Source organism: Myotis lucifugus, unplaced genomic scaffold (genome assembly GCF_000147115.1).
Source record: "Myotis lucifugus unplaced genomic scaffold, Myoluc2.0 scaffold_128, whole genome shotgun sequence".
In the NCBI taxonomy this organism is placed as follows: Eukaryota; Metazoa; Chordata; class Mammalia; order Chiroptera; family Vespertilionidae; genus Myotis; species Myotis lucifugus.
Genome location: NW_005871176.1, coordinates 2739740 through 2760747, shown reverse-complemented (window position 1 = coordinate 2760747; position 21008 = coordinate 2739740). Strand labels below are relative to the sequence as shown.

General features: G+C 55.2%; 1 protein-coding gene across 1 annotated transcript in view; it reads right to left on the bottom strand.

Annotated features, from left to right (window-relative positions):
* The window catches only part of EPHB2 (EPH receptor B2), a 144947-nt gene extending 124269 nt beyond the window's left edge, over nucleotides 1-20678 (bottom strand). Inside the window, exon 1 of the mRNA XM_023758325.1 lies at nucleotides 20590-20678. The gene's annotated coding sequence lies outside the window, so the exon portion shown is untranslated. The remainder of the gene's footprint in view (nucleotides 1-20589) is intronic.
* Between the last annotated feature and the right edge of the window lie 330 nt (nucleotides 20679-21008).

Genomic DNA, 21008 nt, shown 5'->3' with positions numbered 1-21008 from the left:
CCAGGAGAAGCCCTGGGCCGCTCGGGGAAGGCTGCGAATCTCTAGGTGAAACCTGCCAACAGGCAGCGCGTTGTTTCTCCGGCTCGGCCCCCTGCTCCGTCCTCGGGCTCAGGGAGAGGGGACCCAGCTAATGTGAAATCCTTCTGCCCGCAGATTCTCGCTCACATACCCCTCCTTGTCCTCCTGCCGCTCGGAGGCCCTTTTCGGCCTCGGTTGCCTGCCTGGAGCCTGCTCTTGTTTTCTCAGGCCGGGGCGGAGGAGTCCCTGTGACGCCGGCTCCTCCACTTCGTCCCCCGCCTGCCCGCCGCTGGCCTGGGCATCCGCCAGCGCCAGCCGCCCGGCTGAAACCCAATCCTCGGGGCCAGCCGGGCTGCTCGCTAACAGCGGGCCGCATTGTGAGGCCGGGGCTTCGGGAGAGTTTGGATTCGCTGCTTGGGGACCCACTTAACCTCCGCAAAGGACAGGATGATGGATGGGGGTCTGGGAAGGGGTTGCTGGGGGTGGGGTGGGCGGTAAATGAACACCAGGGCTTCCTGGGGAAGGAAAGGAAGGAGGCAGGGCCGGGAACAGCCCTCTACACACAAGATCGCCGTCAGTCCTCGTGGCCACCCTGAGGGATGCCTGTTGCTGGTCCTGTTTTCTACAGAAGGAAACTGAAGCTCTGAGAGGTCAGGTGACTTGGCCCAGGTCACACAGCCCGTCAGAATCGGAACCCAGGACCATTGGTCTTGAGCCTTCCTGACACCCCAGGCTGCCTCTTGCATTTGCCTGGTGGTTTTTAATTGTTGAAGTCCCTTTACTTCAATGAATCCACAGACCCTGCCCACCTATTGAGAAGGTAATAAAAATATAATGAGGACAGCCAGCATTACTGAACCCCTACTGTGTGCCAGGCGCTGTGCTGAGCACTTTTCGACTTCATCTTGTGAGATCCTAATAGCGGCCCAGTGAGGTGGGAACAATGGTCACGGCCGTTTTATAGAAGATGAGAGGAAACTCAGAGAGACGGTCACCAGCAAGACGTGGCAAAGCTGGGACCCGCCCGGAGGCTATCGAAGGTGGGAGCCTGGCACCCCGGTTGTTTACAGCGGGCACCCCTTCTGAACAGTTGCTAAACAGTGAGCGCCTCCCCTCGGCCCAGTGGACGGAGCTCCCACCCTGCAGGCCCACACTCGAGGTGCTTCTTCCCCCTGCAACGCTGCCTGTCCTCCTGACCTGCCTGAGCCCCTCCAACACATCCTTCAAGACCCAGCTCAAATGTCACCTCCTCTGAGAAGCCTTTCCTGATGGCCCGGGCACCGGAGCTCCCACAGTCCCATGTGTACCTCCCATCATCACCCTTGTCACCCTGCCCTGCGACTTCCTTTTATTCCTCAGTCCCTCCCCTGGACTGTGAGCGCCTGGCCGGCGGGGCTGAGTCTGGTTCACTGTGGCGGCCTTCAGCCTCTGTTAAAACCACCGTACTTCCCACCGTGCCCTCACCCCCAGCTTGCCCAGATAGTAAATGCTCTTTCCTGCGTACACCATCAGTCTCAGTGTCTGGGTTTTCCCTCCAGGAAATATGGTCACATCGAGATGGCCCCGTACACTATATAATTCAAAGCACTTACTTAGTGCCAACTGTGCTGAGCTGTCACATATTGTCTCCTCTGACGCTCACAATATCCTATGAGCTAGAATGATTATTATTGTCCACATCTACCCACCCACCCATCATCCATCTACCCCCTCTCTCGCTTACTTTATCCATCTATCATTCCACTCGCCCAATAACCCACCACCCATTCATCCACCCACCCCTACACCTAACATGTATCCATTCATCACGCATACATTGTCCCTGTCAACCAACTCTCCTCCTTCATCTCTTCCTCCCTTTCTTTCTACAGATGGGGGGAAATGAGCTTCAGAGAGGTGAAGCAACCTGCCCCATGTCACACAGCTAGTAGGCAGCAGATCCAGTTGAGCAAGGTACGCTTTTAACCACTCTGCTCTGTAGCCTCTCGCTTTCTCCCTTTATTTTTAACTGTCCTGTTGCATGCAGGTTTAATATGTTAAGTCACCTCAAATCCTCTTGGATGTGTGTGGGTGTAAATTACACACCAATGAGACACAGGCCACTGTAAGTCCGAGCCAGGGTCTGCCAGGTTGGAGTCAATTAGCCAGCCTGCTGCAGGACCTGCTGGGATGGGATTATTTGCCTAATTGGCATTGGTTTCTCCCAGTGAAGGACAATTAACTCAAATCCCAGAATCCAGACCACCCCTCTGCTTCTGGGCAAGATGTCAGGCATTTAGCCACATGAGACTTTACTGTTCATTCATTCACCATTGACCCACAGACCCACTTATCCATCTATCTTTCTAATGATCCAATCCTTGCAATCATCCATAAACCATCCTGCCATCTACTCATGCAACCACCTACCTCTTTACCCATCTGGATACCTATCTACTCACTTATCCTTCCATCCACCCATCTGTTCACTTACCCAACAATCCACCCACCCATCCATCTATCTACCCATTCATCCATTGACCTACCCAACCCAAGAAACTATTCATGAAATTGTTCTGCCTTCTTGTCATACACTCACCCATTTGCCCACCCACCCACTCATCTATCTATCCACCTGCCCTATCATTTACCCGATCCAGCAGTCATTCCACTCACCCAATAATGCACCACCCATTTGCCATCTTATACATCTAGCATCCACTTGGGTACCCATCCATCCATCCATCCATCCATCCATCCATCCATCCACTCACCCACGGAAACAAACTCCCTCTCCTTCCTTCCTTTCTTTCATTTTTCCATCCATGTGACCATTCATTTACGCCACTCACTTATACATCTAAAAACGTGTTACCTATTTTTTACTCCTCCCATCTAGTCAGTCTGCATTTATTGAACACCTACTATGTGCCAGGTCCATGCTAGGTACCAGAGAATCAAAAATAGACATTGTCATTGGCCTAAAAAAAAAAAGTGCTGTTTTGGGGTCAAACTCTAAACCCTTCACGGTTCCCACCCCCACTTCCCACGGACTTTCCAGGTTCACATGCTCCCCTTGGATTTGACTCCCTGCTCGGGCTGGCATCCTGGGGCTCCCTGCTGTCTCTGGGTCTGGTTTCTCTCTGCCTCCAGGTAACTTGTTTCACGGGGTCCCTCTGGCCTGTACACCTGGCTTCCGCATCATATCAGACATGGACATGGCTGAGGCATGTTACACCCCAAATAGGACCCAGTGAGTGAGAACATGAGCCCAGATTCAGCCTCACTGCCACTGTGGTCCCCTGTTACACAGTCTGGACGAGGGGTCCCAGGCATAAACAGACAACTCCACAGCCAAGGAGGGACCCAAACCCTGCCTGGGAGTCAGAGGAGGCTTTCCAAATGAGTGACACCTCGCCTGCACCCCAAATATTGACTAGGAGACAGGCGGGATGGAAGGAGGGAAAGGGGCAGAACGTTGAGAAAGCGAAAGTGTGTACCAGGCAGGAGGAACAGCTTGTGCAAAGGCCGAGAGGAGAGAATACAGCCGCACCAGGGAGAAGGGAGGTCTAGGACAGTGGTTCTCAACCTTCTGGCCCTTTAAATACAGTTCCTCATGTTGTGACCGAAGCATAAAATTATTTTCTTGCTACTTCATAACTGTAATGTTGCTACTGTTATGAATCGTAATGTAAATATCTGATATGCAGGATGGTCTTAGGCGACCCCTGTGAAAGGGTCGTTCGACCGTCAAAGGGGTCGCGACCCACAGGTTGAGAACCGCTGGTCTAGGAGAAAGGAAACTCCAGGTTCCACAAAGTACCTTGAATGTCAGGCCGAAGGGCTCAGACCATCCCGAGGGCAGCAGAGGAGCCGTCGAAGGGGCCTGATTCAGCTGTCTTTGCGTTCTCGTGTGTAACTGACCCATTTTACAGATGAGGAAACTGCAGCCAAGGGATCAGAGAGGTGCCGAGGGCTGCCCCAGGCCACACTGCCAGGCAGGAGCAGAGGGAAGATCCCACCCCAGGTCTGATGGCTCCAAAGCCCTCGCTCATTCTGAGAGCAGCCGCTGCCTCGGAGTAGAGCCGTTTTCAAATTGCCTGCACCCCTCCGATGTGCATGCCCCCTCCAGCTCTGCCTCTGTGACAGAGCCACCAGGGCACACCTCTACCCAGCGCCTCCGCCGCTCCCTCTCACTCCGAGGGCTCACTTGCCAACCACGCCTAGCATCTCAGGGGTTACGCACACACAGCTCTGCTGGGGCGTTTTCTCGTGTGCGAATGTTTCACAGGAGAGCGGCCCAGCAGCTTCCCATCACTGCCTTTATGATCAGAGTCTCCATGTCGTCATCATTCCTGACTGTTTACTCCCCACCGCACCTGGTACCCGGAGAGGTGACCCCAGACAAAGAGCCTGAGCTTCTGACATGAGCTGCTGGGGCTCGGGACATGGTCGGGCACAGAAGGGTTAGTGATAGCAGGAAGGAACAGGACTCAAATGAGGGGGCCCTTAGGGAGGAGAAGACCCTGGGGGAGGGGTCCCCGGAGCCAGATGCAGGGAGGAGACTGGCCAGGAGGTGAGGGAATACCACCCTCTACCCCTGGCATCTCCACCATCATGGTGGGCACCTCCTCTATGCCGGGCCCTGTGACAAGCAATGGACATCCAGGGTCACATCTGAGTTCATCTAAGCCTCCCCAAACCCTTCAAGGGATGGACTAGGATACCTGTTCCCGTTTTGCAGATAAGTAAACTGAGGCTCAGTGAGGACAAGTTAGTGGGCCAAGATCCCCTGCAAGTTGGTGGGGAAGACAGGCTTTGATTTCTGGGCTGTGTAACCCAAATTCCCTCATGACCTCAAGGAGCTTTTTGGGAGTCTACAGCAGTGATGGCGAACCTTTTGAGCTTGGCGTGTCAGCATTTTGAAAAACCCTAACTTAACTCTGGTGCCGTGTCACATATAGAAATTATTTGATATTTGCAACCGTAGTAAAACAAAGACTTATATTTTTGATATTTATTTTATATATTTAAATGCCATTTAACAAAGAAAAATCAACCAAAAAAATGAATTCGCGTGTCATCTCTGACACGCGTGTCATAGGTTCGCCATCACTGGTCTACAGTCTCAGGTGAGGGCTGCAGCAGGTGGTGGGTCCAGGAAGCGGGGAGGGGCTTCCAGGCCCGAGGGTGGCAGCATGGAGCCAGGGAGTGGGCGTGACCTGATCCGGAGGTGGGAGGCTGTTGCCAGGGAGGGGAGCGGGCAGGGAATAAGGCCACCTGGCACCCAGTCTGGCTCTCCCACCACAATGGGTGGGTGCCCCTGCAGCTGAGAAGCGTCAGGAAGAGGACACTGTGCTCCGGGAGGTGAGCCAGGACAGTTGCTTCACCTGCAATGGGCTTTCCTGTGCTTTAGTGGGAGGTGGTGGCAGAGGAGACATCTTGCAAGAGACGGTTCCAGGAAATCCTGGGAGACTTTCGAGGGGAGGTCAGCCACCATGCTCGGGGGGCAGGACCCCTCTGCCTCACCTGTGACTTTACAGGGCCAGGCCATGCTGCCCTGGGAAACAGCAGTTGTGGATGGGCCAGGTGGGGATGCTTCCATCACCGTCAGACCGGTCTGACGTTCAAGGCCTGCCGTGGGCTGGCCCTGGTCTCCGACCCGGACTGCACTCCCTCCACCCCATGGGGCCAGTCTGCTCACTGTCAGCCCACACCTTCTTGTCCCCCGCTGCCGTGCCTTTGCTCTTGGCCATCCCCTTGCTTGGAGCATGGCGGGCAGGCAGAACAGCAGGAGCTAGGCCCAGGCAGGGAAGAGAAGTTCCTTAAATGTGCCAAACTCTCCTATTGCCTCCATCGCCTACCCAAGCCGCTTCCTCCGCTCAGGATGCCCACCTTCTTCACCTAGAAAATTCCTCTTTACCTTTTAAGACCTAGCTCAGGCATCTCTTCTTCCAGGAAGCCTTCCCTGACTACCCACCCCCACTTCCCAGCTTGGTTTGGATGCCCCTTGCCTGGGTCGCTCCTCTCCAGAGCGTGTCCGAAGCCCTTTCCTAGACTGGTATTTGAACAGGGCAGGAGTCCTGCAATGCTGGCATCCCAAGCACAAGGAGAGGCCATGTCAGACAATAAGCAAGTGGCCTGTGCCAAGCCCACAAACACTCCGGGCCGGGCCTGCCTTAGAGCTGAGCCAAGAGCAGCCTTCCCAAGCTGCTGGCTGGCTGAGCCAGGCTGGTTCACCTAGGACAGTGGTCGGCAAACTCACTAGTCAACAGAGCCAAATATCAACAGTACAACGATTGAAATTTCTTTTGAGAGCCAAATTTTTTAAACTTAAACTATATAGGTAGGTACATTGTTATTAACTTAATTAGGGTACTCCTAAGGCTTAGGAAGAGCCACACTCAAGGGGCCAAAGAGCCGCATGTGGCTCGCGAGCCGCAGTTTGCAGACCAAGGACCTAGGAGACCACAGGACCACTGGCCACAGCTCCCGGCCCTGATCAGCCCACACTGGAGCTCCTCCTTACAGGAATTCTGTGGGAGTGGCGGCAGTGGCCCCAGCAGACCCACTGATGCTGGAAATAGGCTCAGGAATTCCTGCTCTGATGGAGAGATTGGGTCTGGAACCTCAAGCATCTCACTATGCTGGCGTGCACCCCGCTGGGATGGGCTGCTCCCCTGATGGGGTTAAGGTATTTAGTGGGTGGTCTTGTCCCCTCATGCTAACACTGGTACTCCTGACCTCTTCCCTGCTGGCCCTCTCCTCCCCACACCTACCCCAGGTCTGCAGCCTCAGTGACCTCACCTGGGAAATGGGAACACTAAACAGGCCTTACTTCCAGGTATGGATGCAAAGCTCAGCTCAAGGCCTTGCACAATCAGCTCAGGTGAGCTCAGTACAGTGGGGCCTTGACTTACGAGTGTCCCGACTAATGAGTTTTTCGAAATACGAGCCGTCTCTCGGCCGATTTTTTGCTTTGAGTTGCGAGCTAAAATTCGGGTTACGAGCCAGCTTCAGATACCCCACCGCTAGTTGGCGCAGCGAACGTCACAGTGAACGCCACAACATCAGCCCAGCATCACGTGTCTCACTCGTTCACTTTTTGATTTGACATACGAGTAATTTGAGTTACGAGCTGTCACGGAACAAATTAAACTCGTAAGTCAAGGCCCCACTGTACCATAATTTTTATCAAACCTCATTACCCGAGAGCAATGGTACTGAGAACAGAGCAAGCCCCTGCGATGGGATGGGATGGGCAGCTGCATATGAACAGGGATGAGGTCATAATCCTGACTTCCAGCTACTGAGGACCTACTATGTGCCAGGAACTGTACCAGCTACTTTTCTCAGGTGATGCCGTTTGATCCCCTTTTAACAGATCAGAACACCGAGGCTCAGAGAAGGTCAGGGACTTGCCTGGGGTCACCAGGGAGTTGGCAGCACTGGGATTCTCAGCGCCGTGTGGGGCCTCCCGCTGCCTCCAATTGACGCTCAGAAAGTCCCCGGGGCTGGGCCTGGCAGGGAGCATTAACTTGGCCTTATTTAAAGTTGCAATTATCTGTCCCATTTCCCGCTGGTTACATCTGAGCTCTCCGGGGAGGCGGGAAGACCCTGATGGAGGCTGCCAGGAACAGGGAGTTTCTAAGGAACCGTCTCTGAGCCCGTCATGAATGAGCACGGAGGACGTGGGCTCTCTTCCGGTACCTGGGCCTCTCACCCCTCTGCCCTGCCCGAGGGAGCTGACCCTGTGGCTGGGAGGGGCTTCCCCAGGGTGGGCAGGCTCCTTGTCAGTCCCGCAAAAGCTGCGAAGGGGTCAGACCAGAAGATGAGGCATAAAAATAGCACCCAATGTAGAGACAGGAAGACTGAGGCAGCCTGAGGTTGGTCCAAGATCCCATGGTGAGGCAGCCTAAAACTCAGTGACCCACACTTAGAGAAGGGTCCCAGGAAGCTCTCCGAGGTGGGAAGATGGAGCTGGGGAAGGGCCCTGGAGATGGAGCAGGGAGTAACTGCCCGCCGGCATCAATTCGGGGTTTTCAATTGGCTGGTGCCTCCTGAGGCCTTGAGAGGGGACAGTGCAACAGGAGCCTCAGACAGGAAGGTCTGGACCAAGGCTGTGTGTCGGCTACTCAGTGGCCGGATTGTCTGGCTCCCAGTCCCATACCTCCCCCTGGGACAGAGAATTCTTCAGGCATACCTCCCTCCACTCTCCCCACAAAGTCCTCAACACCCTGCCCATCTCCTCCTCTCCGATTCAACCCACCCCCCTCCCTGAGCACCTACTGTGTGCCCACCATGGCCTCAGCCCCTGCCTGCAGGAACCCAGAGACTGGCGAGAGTAACACGGAAGGAGCAGTTCTGGTTCTTGCTGTCAGAATGAGGAGCATACGTTGGACGGTGGGACAGGAGGGGCAGGAGAGCAGAAGCCTGGCGGTGGAACCCAGGTGTCGGGTCCAAACGGGAAGCTGTGGATCCGTGGTGTACCCCGGGAAGCTGGGAGTGTGGGCTCAGCGGTCAGATCTACATCTGAACCCCACTTCCTAACCCGGTGACCTCAGGTAAGCCGCTTCCTTCCCGCCTAAGCTGTGGAATGGGAATAACATCAGTACCGCCTGGCAGGTGGGCGTGACAATGAGGTCATGCACGGAAAGCGCCGAGTCCCGTGGCTACAGTAACCGCTCGGTAAGATATTGGCAGCCATTACTGTAAGTCAAGTTTCTACACAGCTTGGCACCAAGCAGTCCCTTAGTAAGTGGAAGTTGTAGTATTGTTATTACCATCAACATTAGCCAGGCCCCTCTGGTCAAGGAGAAGGCAGACTCTAGCTTTCTTGCCTGTCTTGGTAGGCAGAACAGTGCCCTCCGCCCCCAGAGATATCTACATCCTAATCCCCAGAGCCTGTGACGATTACCCTACATGGCAAAAGGGGACTCTGCAAATGAGATTAAATTAAGGATTCAGAGATGGGGAGCTTATCCAGTGTAATCACAAGGTTCTTTATGAGAGAGAGGCAGGAGGGGACGTAGGAGAAGCGAGGATGGGATCAGAGTGCAATGAGGTGCTCTGACGATGGAGGTGGGGCCACAAGCCAGAGTATGCGGGCAGCCCCTAGAAGCTGGAACAGGCAAGGAAATGGATCCCATCAACACCTTGATTTCAGCCCAGTGAAACGCATTTCAGACTTCTGACCCCCGGGACTGTAAGAGAATACATTTGCGTAGTTTTACGCCACTAAGATGTGGTAATTTGTTACGCTGGCAATAAGAAACTAACATATCATTCTTAATGTACCCCAGCAACTGCTCCATCCTCAAGAACCCCACACACTCACTTCCGCCACTGAGAAAAAGCCACCCCCACTGCTGCGAGAGGGCAGTGGTTGGGGTATGGGGTTGGGGGCTCCCTGCTGCGGGTTGAGGAGCGTTCTCCCAGCATTCCCAGTCCTGCTTGCCCTTGTATGTCCCTGAGAGGCAGTGGCTGTGGCAGGGCGGCTGCTGATCCCGTGGAACTGGGCACGGGTGGGCCCAGCAGTCGTCTCTGTTCTGGACGAATGGGAGAGCAGGGTGAGGTGGACTATTCCTGGGGCTACTGTCTCTCTAGTGTTTATCATGTGCCAAGCCCTGCCCAGGACCCAATCTTCCCAAAGCCTGGGAACTATTACCAGCCCCATTTTACAGATGAAGAAACTGAGGCTCAGAGAAGTAACGTAACTTGCCCAAGGCCATCCAGCAGGATGTGGTCTGGCTGCCACTTGACAGGCCCAACCATGGGGCCCCCCTGCCTTCCCTGGGTGCTCTGTCCACTCCCAGACCACTCAGATCTGAGACCCGTCGGGCAGGGGACCTCTGCTGTCGGCCAGGCGGTGGGACCTGGGACCACTCCCTGCCCCCGCACTCTCTGGGCCTTGGGGCTACGAATCATGTCCCCTTGTCTGCCTCCCAGAGGTCTGCCCAGTAGCTGAAGTCACAGGTGCAGGTGCAGGAGGACCCTGCAGAGGGCTGGACCCCGGGGGGAGGAAGAGATGCTCTGAGAATCACAGCACCAGCGCCCCTAGATGGACGGACGCCAGCCCCTCCTCGTGGTGAGCAGCTGTAGCCTGTGCAAAGCCGTCCCCAGTCTGACCTCCCTCAGGCTTCCTCCAGCTCGCCATCACATTCCCATTCCACAGAAAATAACCGTAATGAGGACAATTGCGATCATGGCCATCAGTGGAGCCCCTATCTATGCCAGGCAGCGAGCTAAGAGCTTGCTGATGTCCTCTCATTCTACCGTCTCACACATCCTCCAGGAGGAAACGCCTAACTCGGCCTCCTTTCCAACCAGCACCCGGGGGCTCAGAGCCACTCCTGCGGCCTCTGTCAAGATCCTCGCTGTCCAGAGGAGGACATGGGCCCAGAGAGGTTCCTGGTCTGCGCGAGGCCCAGCGAGAGCAGGGCTGGCTGAGAACCCAGGTCTCCAGGCCCCCAGAGGAGCCTGCCTTCCTCTGGGCACAGGGCATCGCTTGAGTGACATCCTTGGGAGGTGGTAGCTCTAGCTGAAGGCCCTGAGGACCAGGTGCAGGTGGGTCTGTGCCCACTGGGGTGGCATATGGCTCTAAATCCATCTTCTTGTGCCTCTCGTGTACCCAATTCCCTGGCTGCCAGCATCTGGGAGCTGGGAAGCCAGAATTAGGGCTCCCCAACGCCCCCCAATTGGTGTTATCGGGGACACTGCCTGTACCCTGGCCCCTCCCAGGAGACGTTTGCCTCAGATGACTTCCTGGTGGTGCTGGTGCCAGGCTGGGAGTAGGGAGGAGGCAGGCTGGGCTCCTGTCACAGCAGGCTACAGAGCCCTGCGCGGAATCCCAATTGAGCTATTTTTAATGTGCTTCAATTTTCATTTTCTTTTATTGGAAAACACAGATGGTGACTTGCTGCCCCTCACACACACTGAGCAAGGCGCCGACAGGGAGAGCGATGTGCGGCAGACACATGTCCGCCCCTCCCGTGCCCGGGGAACCGTAGCCAGCCACCCAGTCTTGCGGCTGCTCTGGGCCTCAGGGCCTCAGTTTACCCAGCTGTGAAATGGAGTTGGCTGAGGTGGCCCCCAAAGCCCCCACCGCTCCACAGTCTATGAGGGTCTGGGCTAGAGCAGGGGAGGAGGCTCCACCTGGCCACTGGCAGCAAAGGGCATCACTGCCAGGGAAAGAGAGGGGAAGGGCCATGTTGGCCATGGGGAATTATCTTCGTGACACCTCCAGCCATGCTTGGAGGCTTTCCCATTTTACAAATGAGGAAACTGAGGCTCAGGAGATCAAGTACCCTGCCCAGAGCCCAGTGGCTGGGGCAGGGCAGAGCTGGGCGCTGACCCAGGGCTGTGTGAGCACACCTCCCATTCTCATTCTCACCCTCTCCGCATCGCTCCCAGCCAGATCCTCGGTTATTTATTTTTCTCATTACAAGAGCCGTACATGCTCATTAAAGACCATTTGGAAAATGTAGAAAAGTCAGAAGGAAATATAAAGTACAAAATAATAATCATCTCCCCCAGTTGGCCCTCCACCCCTACAGGACCACTGCCAGCATCTTGGCGTATTCTTTCCACTCTTTTTTTTTTTTCACATAATGTTCGATGCTTTTAACATCGTTTGGTGGTGGCGCTAGGTAGCATCTGGCTGTGCACACAATGGACTTGGGTGCCTTTTAAAAACACCAGTCCAGCCCTAGCCAGTTTCGCTCAATGGATAAAGCGTCGGCCTGTGGACCAAAGGGTCCTGGGTTCGATTCCTGTCAATGGCATGTACCTTGGTTGCAGGCTCCTCCCTGGCCTGGGCCCTGGTCTGGTCTCGTGCAGGAGGCAACCAATTGATGTGTTGCTCTCACATCGATGTTTCTCTCTCTCTTTCCCTCTCTCCCTAAAAATCAATGGGGGGAAAAATATCCTCAGGTGAGGATGAACAACAACAACAAAAAGTAAGAACACCAGTCCTGGCTGTCCCTTCCCCCAGAAGATGGAAAGACTTCGGAGCAAGCTGGCGATTGCGGCTGGGAATCTGTATTTCCCAGGTGATGCTCAGGCAGCCACAGCCTGGATCAGCTCACGGCCTGCACTGGGCAAGACCACGGCTCCAGCTGAAGCCACCGGGCCTGCCTGTGGTCTGAGCTGTGTGCCCTGGGCGAGTGAATGCACCTCTCTGAGCTGCAGTTTCCTCCTCTGGAAAACTGGGACCTGCCTGTGCAGGGTTGTGGAGAAGGTGAGAGGCAAAGATCTTACACCCACCCAAGATACTGCCCCCTGCCAAGGCTGTCATCCTAACTGTCCCAAAGCCACTTCTTCAGGGCCCTTTCCCAGGGTGTGGCTGGTATGGTGGGAAGGCCCCAGGAGGAGAGAAACGTGGAATGTAACGGAGAAGCAACCACCGTGGGCCCTGGGGGTGCTCAGCTGGCCTGGTCGCCATCCGTCTCATCTCCCCTGTTATGCCCTCCCTCTCGGACACGGGGACACGCGTGAACCACAGGCACGTGTGGTGTACCTGTGGCCACGGAGACAGGAGGCAGACTTTTGGGAGCTCAGGCCTTGGGAAAGGTGGGAAGCTGTGACCTGAGGAGGGGGGTGGAGCCATCTGGAGCCAGAGAAAGGGGCACAGGGAGGGCAGGAGTTGTGCGAAGCAAAAGCATCATCGATGGTGATGAAGACCCTGCCTCTGCCTCCCAGGTGTCCCTTTCCACTTCACAACTCAGACCCCGTCACTCAAGGATTGTTGTTGGCTCCCCAATACCCACAGGTGGAGGTCCAAATGAGACTGGCGGTCATTCCCACCAATAATTACTGAGAACCTACTATGTGCCAGGCTTCCGGAATGAATCTCCTGCCATTCCCATCCCCTCTCCTGCCTGCCCCTCCTACTCCATATGCCAGCCATTTCTGTCCTTAAAAAAAGCCGGCGCCCCACTGCTAAGCCTGGAATTGATCTTAGCCAAAAATCTCCTCCAGCCCACCCCAGCCGCCCAAATCCTGCTCAGCCCCCAGTGCCCGGCTCATTCCTTTCTGGGTGCCCCCATCCCACACCCACACTGGGATATAATAGTTCTTGAGGACCCCACCTCCCCCAAACCGTGGGGGCCAAGAGGGCAGAGCTAGGTCAGATTACACTCTATCTGAAAGAATCACACGTGAACTTCTCTACGTCTCAGTTTTCCTAGCTGTAAAATGGGTGGGTTGAGTTACCTGTCTCACCTGCCTCGGTGGCTTGGCATCTATAGCGAATTAGAGGATGTGGTCGTATTTTGAAAACTGTAAAGTGCACAAGCCTTAGGTACATGGGTGGGATCTGGGGCCAGCCCTTGAGGCCATCCTGTCCCCCAACACCCAGGCCTGCTGTCCGCTGGGCCCGCAGGCTAGCTTTGCAGACTTTGCTGTGAGCTGCAGGAACGGTGAGGTACGTGTGGTTGTGGAGAGCAGGCCTCTACCAAAGGTGCCATTACTGTCAAGGAAGGTACAGTGTACTGCCCCTGTGCGAACACTGCCTGCCTCTCCTCTAACGTGTGTCATAAAACACGACAGGGGCGGGGGTGGACACTGCTTTGAATTCTCTGCGCAAAGGCTCAGAGACACTTAGAGGCAGAGGCACGGGGGTGTGAGGGGCGTGGCCGTGGGCCAGCACTCCTTAAAGAGGACGGCCCAGTGCCTCACAGTTTGGGAGGCACTTTCCCCCTCACCGTCTCAGGCTTCCCTTACAATAGTCCCACCACATGGACACTCATTCATTCATCAGACCTTCCCTGGGCATGTCTATGCCGGCCTCAAGCTGGAGGAAGAAGTGCCAGCCCCAGGGCCATGCAGATAACGGGGTGGTGGTGGGGGGTGGGGGTGGGGGAGGAAGGGCATGGGGCAGACAGACCACCATTAAAGTGCAATAAAAGGGTAATAGGTCCCACAAGCAGGGTGCGTGGGGCACACAAAGAGCATAGAGGAAACAGGCAAGCCTCGGGTCCTCGTCGTACAGGTGGCATATCTGTGGCTCAGGGAGACTGAGGGTTTTGCCGCAGGCCCGTGGTGGTGATGGTGGTGGTGTACACCCTTAGGGTACCTCATGGCAGATGAGGAAGTGAACCAAGAAAATAACGGGAAAAACCGTTCCACGCAGAAGAAAGAGCAGGTGCAAAGGGCCTGAGGAAGAAGTGGTCCTTATCAGACTCCGTTTCCTGGTGTGCTCATGAGCTAACTACGGGACGGGCTTCGCGGAGCCCTGCAATGTGGGTGTCCCAGACCCCCTCAGGAGGCAGCACCCATGTGAATGAGAGCTAGTGGCCGCTGGAAACCCAGGCCTTGATGGGAGGACCGCCTGGTGCCCTGACCGGGTGCTGCCAGACTTCCTGCCCTCGCTCAGCCTCCCGGAAGCCCCCTCCTAGGAGGCACTGCCTCCCCTAGTCAGTCCTCCCTGACCCTCTGCCTCTCTGCCTCTCTGCCCCTCTGGCAGGCTGCTTTCAAGTTCTCCTGGTCATCCCCCAGTTTTGGGATCCTCATACCTAAAAAATAACAGCCTACACATAGCGACCACAGTCTGATTCTGGATCCCCATTAGGATCCCCATTACACGGATGAGAACACTGAGACTCAGAGAAATGACATTCGCTCAGGGGCCCACAGCTGGAAATAAAAGGGCAAGGATCTGGCTCTTGCATCTCGGCCACCGACATGCCATCCAGACTGAGGAAGACCCGAAAACTTCGGGGCCACGTGAGCCACGGCCACGGCCGCATCGGCAAGCGCAGGAAGCACTCGGGGCCGCGGTAATGCCGGCGGCCTGCATCAGCACAGGATCAACTTCGACAAATATCACCCAGGCGTCTTTGGGGAAGTTGGCGTGAGGCCTCACCACCGAAAGAGGAACCAGAGCTTCTGCCCAACTGTCAACCTCGGTAAACTGTGGACCCTGGTCGGAGGGCAGACACAGGTAGATGCTGCCCAGAGCCAGAATGGAGCTGCTCCGTCACTGACGTGGGGCGATCGGCTCCTACAAAGTCCTGGGGAAGGGAAGGCTCCCAACGCAGCCTGTCATTGTGAAGGCCAAGTTCTTCAGCCGAAGAGCCCAGGAGAAGGCGAAGGGTGTGGTGGGGCCTGTGTCCTGGTAGCTTGAAGCTACATGGAGGGAAGTTCATTAAAAGGTCCACAAGTAAAAAAAAAAGAGCAAGGATCTGGAGTCACACCTGACTCAAGTCTGCTCACAGCTTCCCTTCCAGTCAAATCCTTTCATCCTTCACGGGCCGCCGCCTTCGGAGCCTCTCCCCGCCTGGCCCCGTCACCTCCGTGTCTAGAGCCTGCCTGCACGTGGCTCAGCAGGGCCTCCTCGGGGGGTAGGGCTCTCGGCGGAGAGAGAAAGACCCAAGTCCTGCGCATCCACAGGTCCCCCAGCAACAGCCCGCCCATCAGCCACCGGCCTGGAGAAGGCCCGCCCTTCTCTCTCCGACATCACCCCCTGCCACTACCCTGAATTCTAAAAACATAGTCTTTAAGTGAAAACATACATGCTTATTATGAGACATTATAGAAGAGTATAAAGTGAAAAGCCGAAGCGCTTTCCCCAGAAGTAGTCACAATTAGGTACCATTTAGACGTTTCGCTTGTGCAGAAAACGTGGGCAGGGAGCCATAAACGCATATTTATTCCTCTGAAAGTCACCAAAGGAGTCACACGCGACGTGCTGTTTGCAACCTGCTCTTGCCGTCTCAGGGGCGCCTCTGACCCTGGTCCAGAAGGTTCCGGCGCGTTCTCCCTACTGGCGGCAGCCTCCGCCCGTCTCAGATTCCTGTAGGCCCCTGTCTACTCACCCCTCGGGGTGTCTGCGAGGAGAAACTGAGGCAACAGGTGCGGGTTCCCAGCCGGGCCCAGGGCAGGCTCTCAGAAACGCTGAGTGGCGGGGCATGGGGTGGTGCCATGGGCCGGGCCGGCTGGGTCCCAGGTGGAAGCGAGGTGAGAGCGGGTCCGTGGCTGGAGAACATCCTCCCTCTCCCTCTTCCTCCGGGCTGTCTGCAGGCCGCCCCCGCCGCGCCGATCCCCCACACCTCATAAATCTGCAGGCGACTCCCGGACAAAGCTGAAAGCTGGCGAAGGGAAGGAGCTTGGGTCTGGAAGCACCTGAGGCCCTGGGCCCTGACCTGGCTGGGCCCTGTCCTGGGGCCCTGGGGGGTCAGTCTGACCGACGGCTCCCTGTGCCTGCCCCAGGGGACCTTTCCCGTCCAGCCGCCCAGCTGAGCTTCCCGCCTCCCCTACGGACCTCTCCGCCGCCCATCCATCCCCAAACCGCAGCCGCACAGACCTTTCTCGAACACCCCTTTTATCATGTCACTCCCTGCTTGTGGCCTGCTGGTGGCTCCCCGGTGCCTGTGGGAGAAAGCACAACTCCTTCCCCCGGAATTCCTGAGCCGGCCCAGCCACCCCTTCCAGCCTGGTGTCTCCCACCCCCACCCGAGCCCTCTGCTGCGCTGGTTTGGCTCCTTCAACGGCATGTCCCACCTCCCCACGGTGCCTGAGTCCATGCGGTGGACACCCACGTGTCCAGCATGCGGGCTGCACCTCCCCACGGTGTGACCTGGGCACAGCACTTATGCCCCTGAAGCCTACCTTCTCGGAAAAAGAACTGCCTTTCTTCCGAGTCCCGGTCAGGGCACATGCCCGAGTTGCGGGAGGCAGCTGATGGATGTGTGTCTCTCTCTCCCTCTCCCTTCCTCTCTGAAATCAATAAAAATATAATTTTTAAAAAAGAACTACCTTTCTAGAGTTGGCCGGAGGATTGCATAAGATGGGCTCTGCAAAATGCAGGGACAGTGCTTGGCCCTTCGTAAGATCTAAATAATGTCAGTCTCTTTCCTTTCTTCCCTGTGCATAATAATAATAATAATAATAATAGCAGCAAACACGCAGAGTGCTTGTGCCAGGCTCAGTTGGAAGCATTTACACGTATTACTTTATTTAACCTTCCGAACACTCCTATGAGATGGGCACTGTATTATCCCCATTTTATAGAGAAGGAAACTGAGGCAAGAGCAGTGAAGTCATTATCCAAGGTCATGTGACCAGCTGGGGCAGAACTAAGATTTGAACTCAATGCATCCAGCACCCCCAGGAATCCTTCTCGAAGCCGATCCTCTAATAACAAGGACTCAGAGATTCACCCTGAGGGCACCAGCCTGGGGGTGAGGGGAAGCGGGGAGACCACTGGGACAGGTGGGCCTTCCTGAGGCTCTGGTTCTCCCCACAGACAGTAGCTTGGCCCCTTCAATCTCCAATCCCCTCTCCTGGATCCATCTAAAAATACTAAAATGCTGGGAAAGCGTGTGAAAGTGAGTCTGGGGAAGGCAGGTCAGGGCAGTGTCAGGAGACCCGAGCTTTGTAGCATCCATGTGCCGTGGACAAGTCCCTTCCTCTCACTGGGCCTGTTTTCTCACGGGGATCGCGAGAGGCTTTAGTGGGGGCAGACATTGCATTCTAGAGACAGAGAGAATGTTCCCTTTTCAGTTCTCCTCAATCCCTGGCCCCTCAAAGACAAAGTCTGCCCTGGGGCTGCTGGGACTTGACCATCTCTCTGAAATACCTTGTGTGGAGCGGTCTCTGGCGCTGGCTCCTCACCTTAGCTGCTCCTCACCTTAGCAGCTCCTCACTTTACCTGCCTCTCACTCCAGCTCGGTGCCTGCAGGGCCTCGCCCTGTCACATACAGCAACACAGGGAAGTGCGAGGGAAACAGCAACCTTGGCGAGTGAGGACAGTGACCAATCAATCTCCAGGGTCCCACACGAGGTCCCGGGGAGATGGAGCCCCTGTTGCCCACAGCAGGGACCTGCCGCAACCTGTCCTTGTATCACCTCTGCCTGCCTCCCCATGGCCCTCTGTTCCCTACACCCTGCTATCACCCTGTCCTGTTGCTGCTGCACTTACAGGTACCTTCTGTCTGTGTCAAGAGATATTGGTCTTGTTTGTGGCAGGGATATGGATTTGCCTTAATATAGGGTGTCCCAAAATTCACGCAAGATTTGAATTTTGCGTGAGCATTAACAACAACAAAAAATAAAAGCCTAATTTTACTTGGTTTATTGAATCAGATTCTATTATCTGTTGCCCTTTGATTTCAATCCCTTCAATTTGATAAGCATTACCAAGTACCAATTATGGCCCAGGAGCAGGGACAATGAAGACCGATGAAGACCACGGCTTTGCATATGTGCCAGCAAAACCGTGGAGGCCATTTACCCGATGTGCTATTCTATACATAACCCTATACTGTATACTTTATGAATCAATAAAAAATTTACAATTTTTAATTATAAACCTGTGTTTTCTATCAAAATTACTTCTTGCGTGAATTTTGGGACACCCTATACATCGACAGTAGTTAGTCCTCCTTTATCCACGGTTTCACTTTCCACGGTTTCAGTTACCTGCGGTCAACCACAGTCCGGAGATATTAAATGAAAAAATTCCAGAAATAACAGTAAATAGGATTTAAATTGCACCCCATTCTGAGTAGTGTGATGAAATCTCAGCGCCACCCCTATCATCCCTTTGTCCAGCGCGTCCGTGCTGCGTATGCCACCCGCCCATCAGCCACTTAGCAGCCACCTCGGTTATCAGATCGATTGTCCAGGTACCACCGCGCTTGTGTGTTCTAGTCACCCCTATTTTATTTACTAATGGCTCCAAAGCCATTCACCTAACTGTTATTATAGCATGTTGTTATAAGTGTTCTTTTTTATTATGATTTGTTGTTAATCTCTTTCTGTCCCTAATTTATAAGTTAAACTTTATCAGAGGTATGTATGTACAGGAAAAAAACATAGTGTAGGTAGGGTTTGTTACGAACTACTGTTTCAGGCATCCACTGTGGGTCTTGGAACATGTCCCCTGCACATAAGGGGGAAACGTTTGTACTCCAGCAAATAGAAAAGTGAATCATTTCAACAACAATAGTGAGAACACAGCTCGAGACAATAGGAATTGAAACTGACAACTGGAAACCACAGGACAAAAGATTTCTGAGCCCCTTGAAGCCCTACCGTTCTGGTGTGGTTTACGGACAGGCCTGCTATCTCTGTGGGTTGAGAGAGCTTCCTGGTTAGCCCGTCTCTCTCCGGGAGTGGCCACAGTGGGTTCAATATTTGTGGGGTACCCCTGGAGGAGCCCACAGATGTCCTGGCATGCAGAGTGCTCAGGCTCAGGGTCCTGCAGGGGTCTGGAACCCTCAGGGACCCAGCACCCACCCTAATCTGTCTTAGGCCCATGTAAGGGTGAAGCCAGGTTGGGGAGCAGGCTCTAAGTCTTTCCCCTCAGCCCCCCCCAAGCCCGGCACCCTCTGGGCTGGAGGTAGAGGCTTCGGGAAGGACCCCTCACCACATCTGGAGCTCATTACGCCGAGAAGCTGGAGAGGCTAAGGATATAAATGGGTCCAGCAAGGGTTTAGATAAATACACGGATGATAGATCCGCACCAGGTTATTGAGGGGAAGTGAAAGGATGTTCGGGGAAGATCCTTAACCTTGTCAAGCTCCTCCGACAAACTGTCCCCGGGGGGCCTGTCGACTCAGCAGCCTCATCTCCTGCCTCTCCCCCACACACAGCCCACGTGAAGCCAGAGGCAGAGACGGCTGCCTCTCCGGACGCCACGCTTTTGCCTGGGCTGCTTCCTCTGCGTGGCATGCCCTCGCCTTCCCCTTTCACCCGGCTCCGGGAAGCCTTCCCTGACCACCCACGCCGGGTGTGGCACCGTGGCCTTCACGGCGTGGGACCTACCTCAGACTAGCGCAGGGCCCGGGGTGTAGCAAGTAGGCAACACAGGTAGCGACCAGGATGTGTGCCAAGCATCACGTGCACCGACTCAATTGCCACAACGGCCTGGTGAGGCAGGTCGCCTGGTCATCCCCATCTTAGAGACGAGAAACCTGAAGCTCCGAGAGGTGAAGCGACTTGCCCATGATCACACAGCCAGGAAGTGGGGAAGTCAGGGTGCAAATCCAGGGCGGCCAGATTTGGAGCTAATACCCTCTCTCCCACACCAGGATGCCTCACCCAGTGGTGGGTGAAAAAAGATGGCTGACTGGAAGAACGAGTGAGAAACAAAACAGCGGCCAAGATCCAACTCCACCCGGCCCTCGTCAGAGGCTCTGACTGGAAAGGGGGCGTTACTGGCCTTGTATGTCCCATCTACACGGTAGGCGTGCTCCGCAGTGATTTTTCTGTCTACACAAGACACGCAGACAGTCATAAATAGCATCTGCAGAGCGCCTCAGACATGACGAAGACCGTTCGTCAGGTTTAAGCCTCTCGGGAATCCTGCATGCTAGGTCTCATTTGACAGCCGAGGAAACTGAGGCCAAGGGAGGAGAAATGACCCGCCCATGGCCATGGCGTAGTGCTCAGCCGGGATCCTGTGAGTGGAAGCCCAGGCCAGTGCCTGATTTGGGGAGAAGCTGGCCTCGATTTTCTCATCTCTACGGTGGGGACATTGACTCCACTGTATTCCCCTCTTCACTGGGGCCTCATGTCCCTCCAGGACAAAGAGGTGGCCCTGAAGATCAGTGACTCAGAAAGCAGCCGAGCAGTGGCATCTGCTCCTACCTCACTTCGTGCATCCCTCCAGCCAACGGTCCTCGACCTTGTTCCCCCTCACTGGACACATGGGGACAGCAAAGCTCGGTGGGCCCCAGCATCCTGCTGAAGATGGGGACGTGGTGGAATCAGGATTTAAGCCCAGCTCATGTCTCTCTGCAAGGCAGAGGTGTGGAACCTTCTAGAAAGGCATGAAAGTGAGGAAGGTAAGCACTGAGGGCAGACGGAGGACCACTCCCTGCTCAGGCTGTACCGAGTGAGCGAGCGAGCCCGGGCGGAGAATGTAGAGAACGTGATGGAAGTCGGCTCAGCTGGTGGCCAAATGCTGATGCAGGGTTGGCCTGAGGTGAGGGCCTGCCTGTGCAGGAAGCAGCAGAGATAACGGGATCACCTTACAGCACAGGACACTTCCAGGCAGGTGAACACAC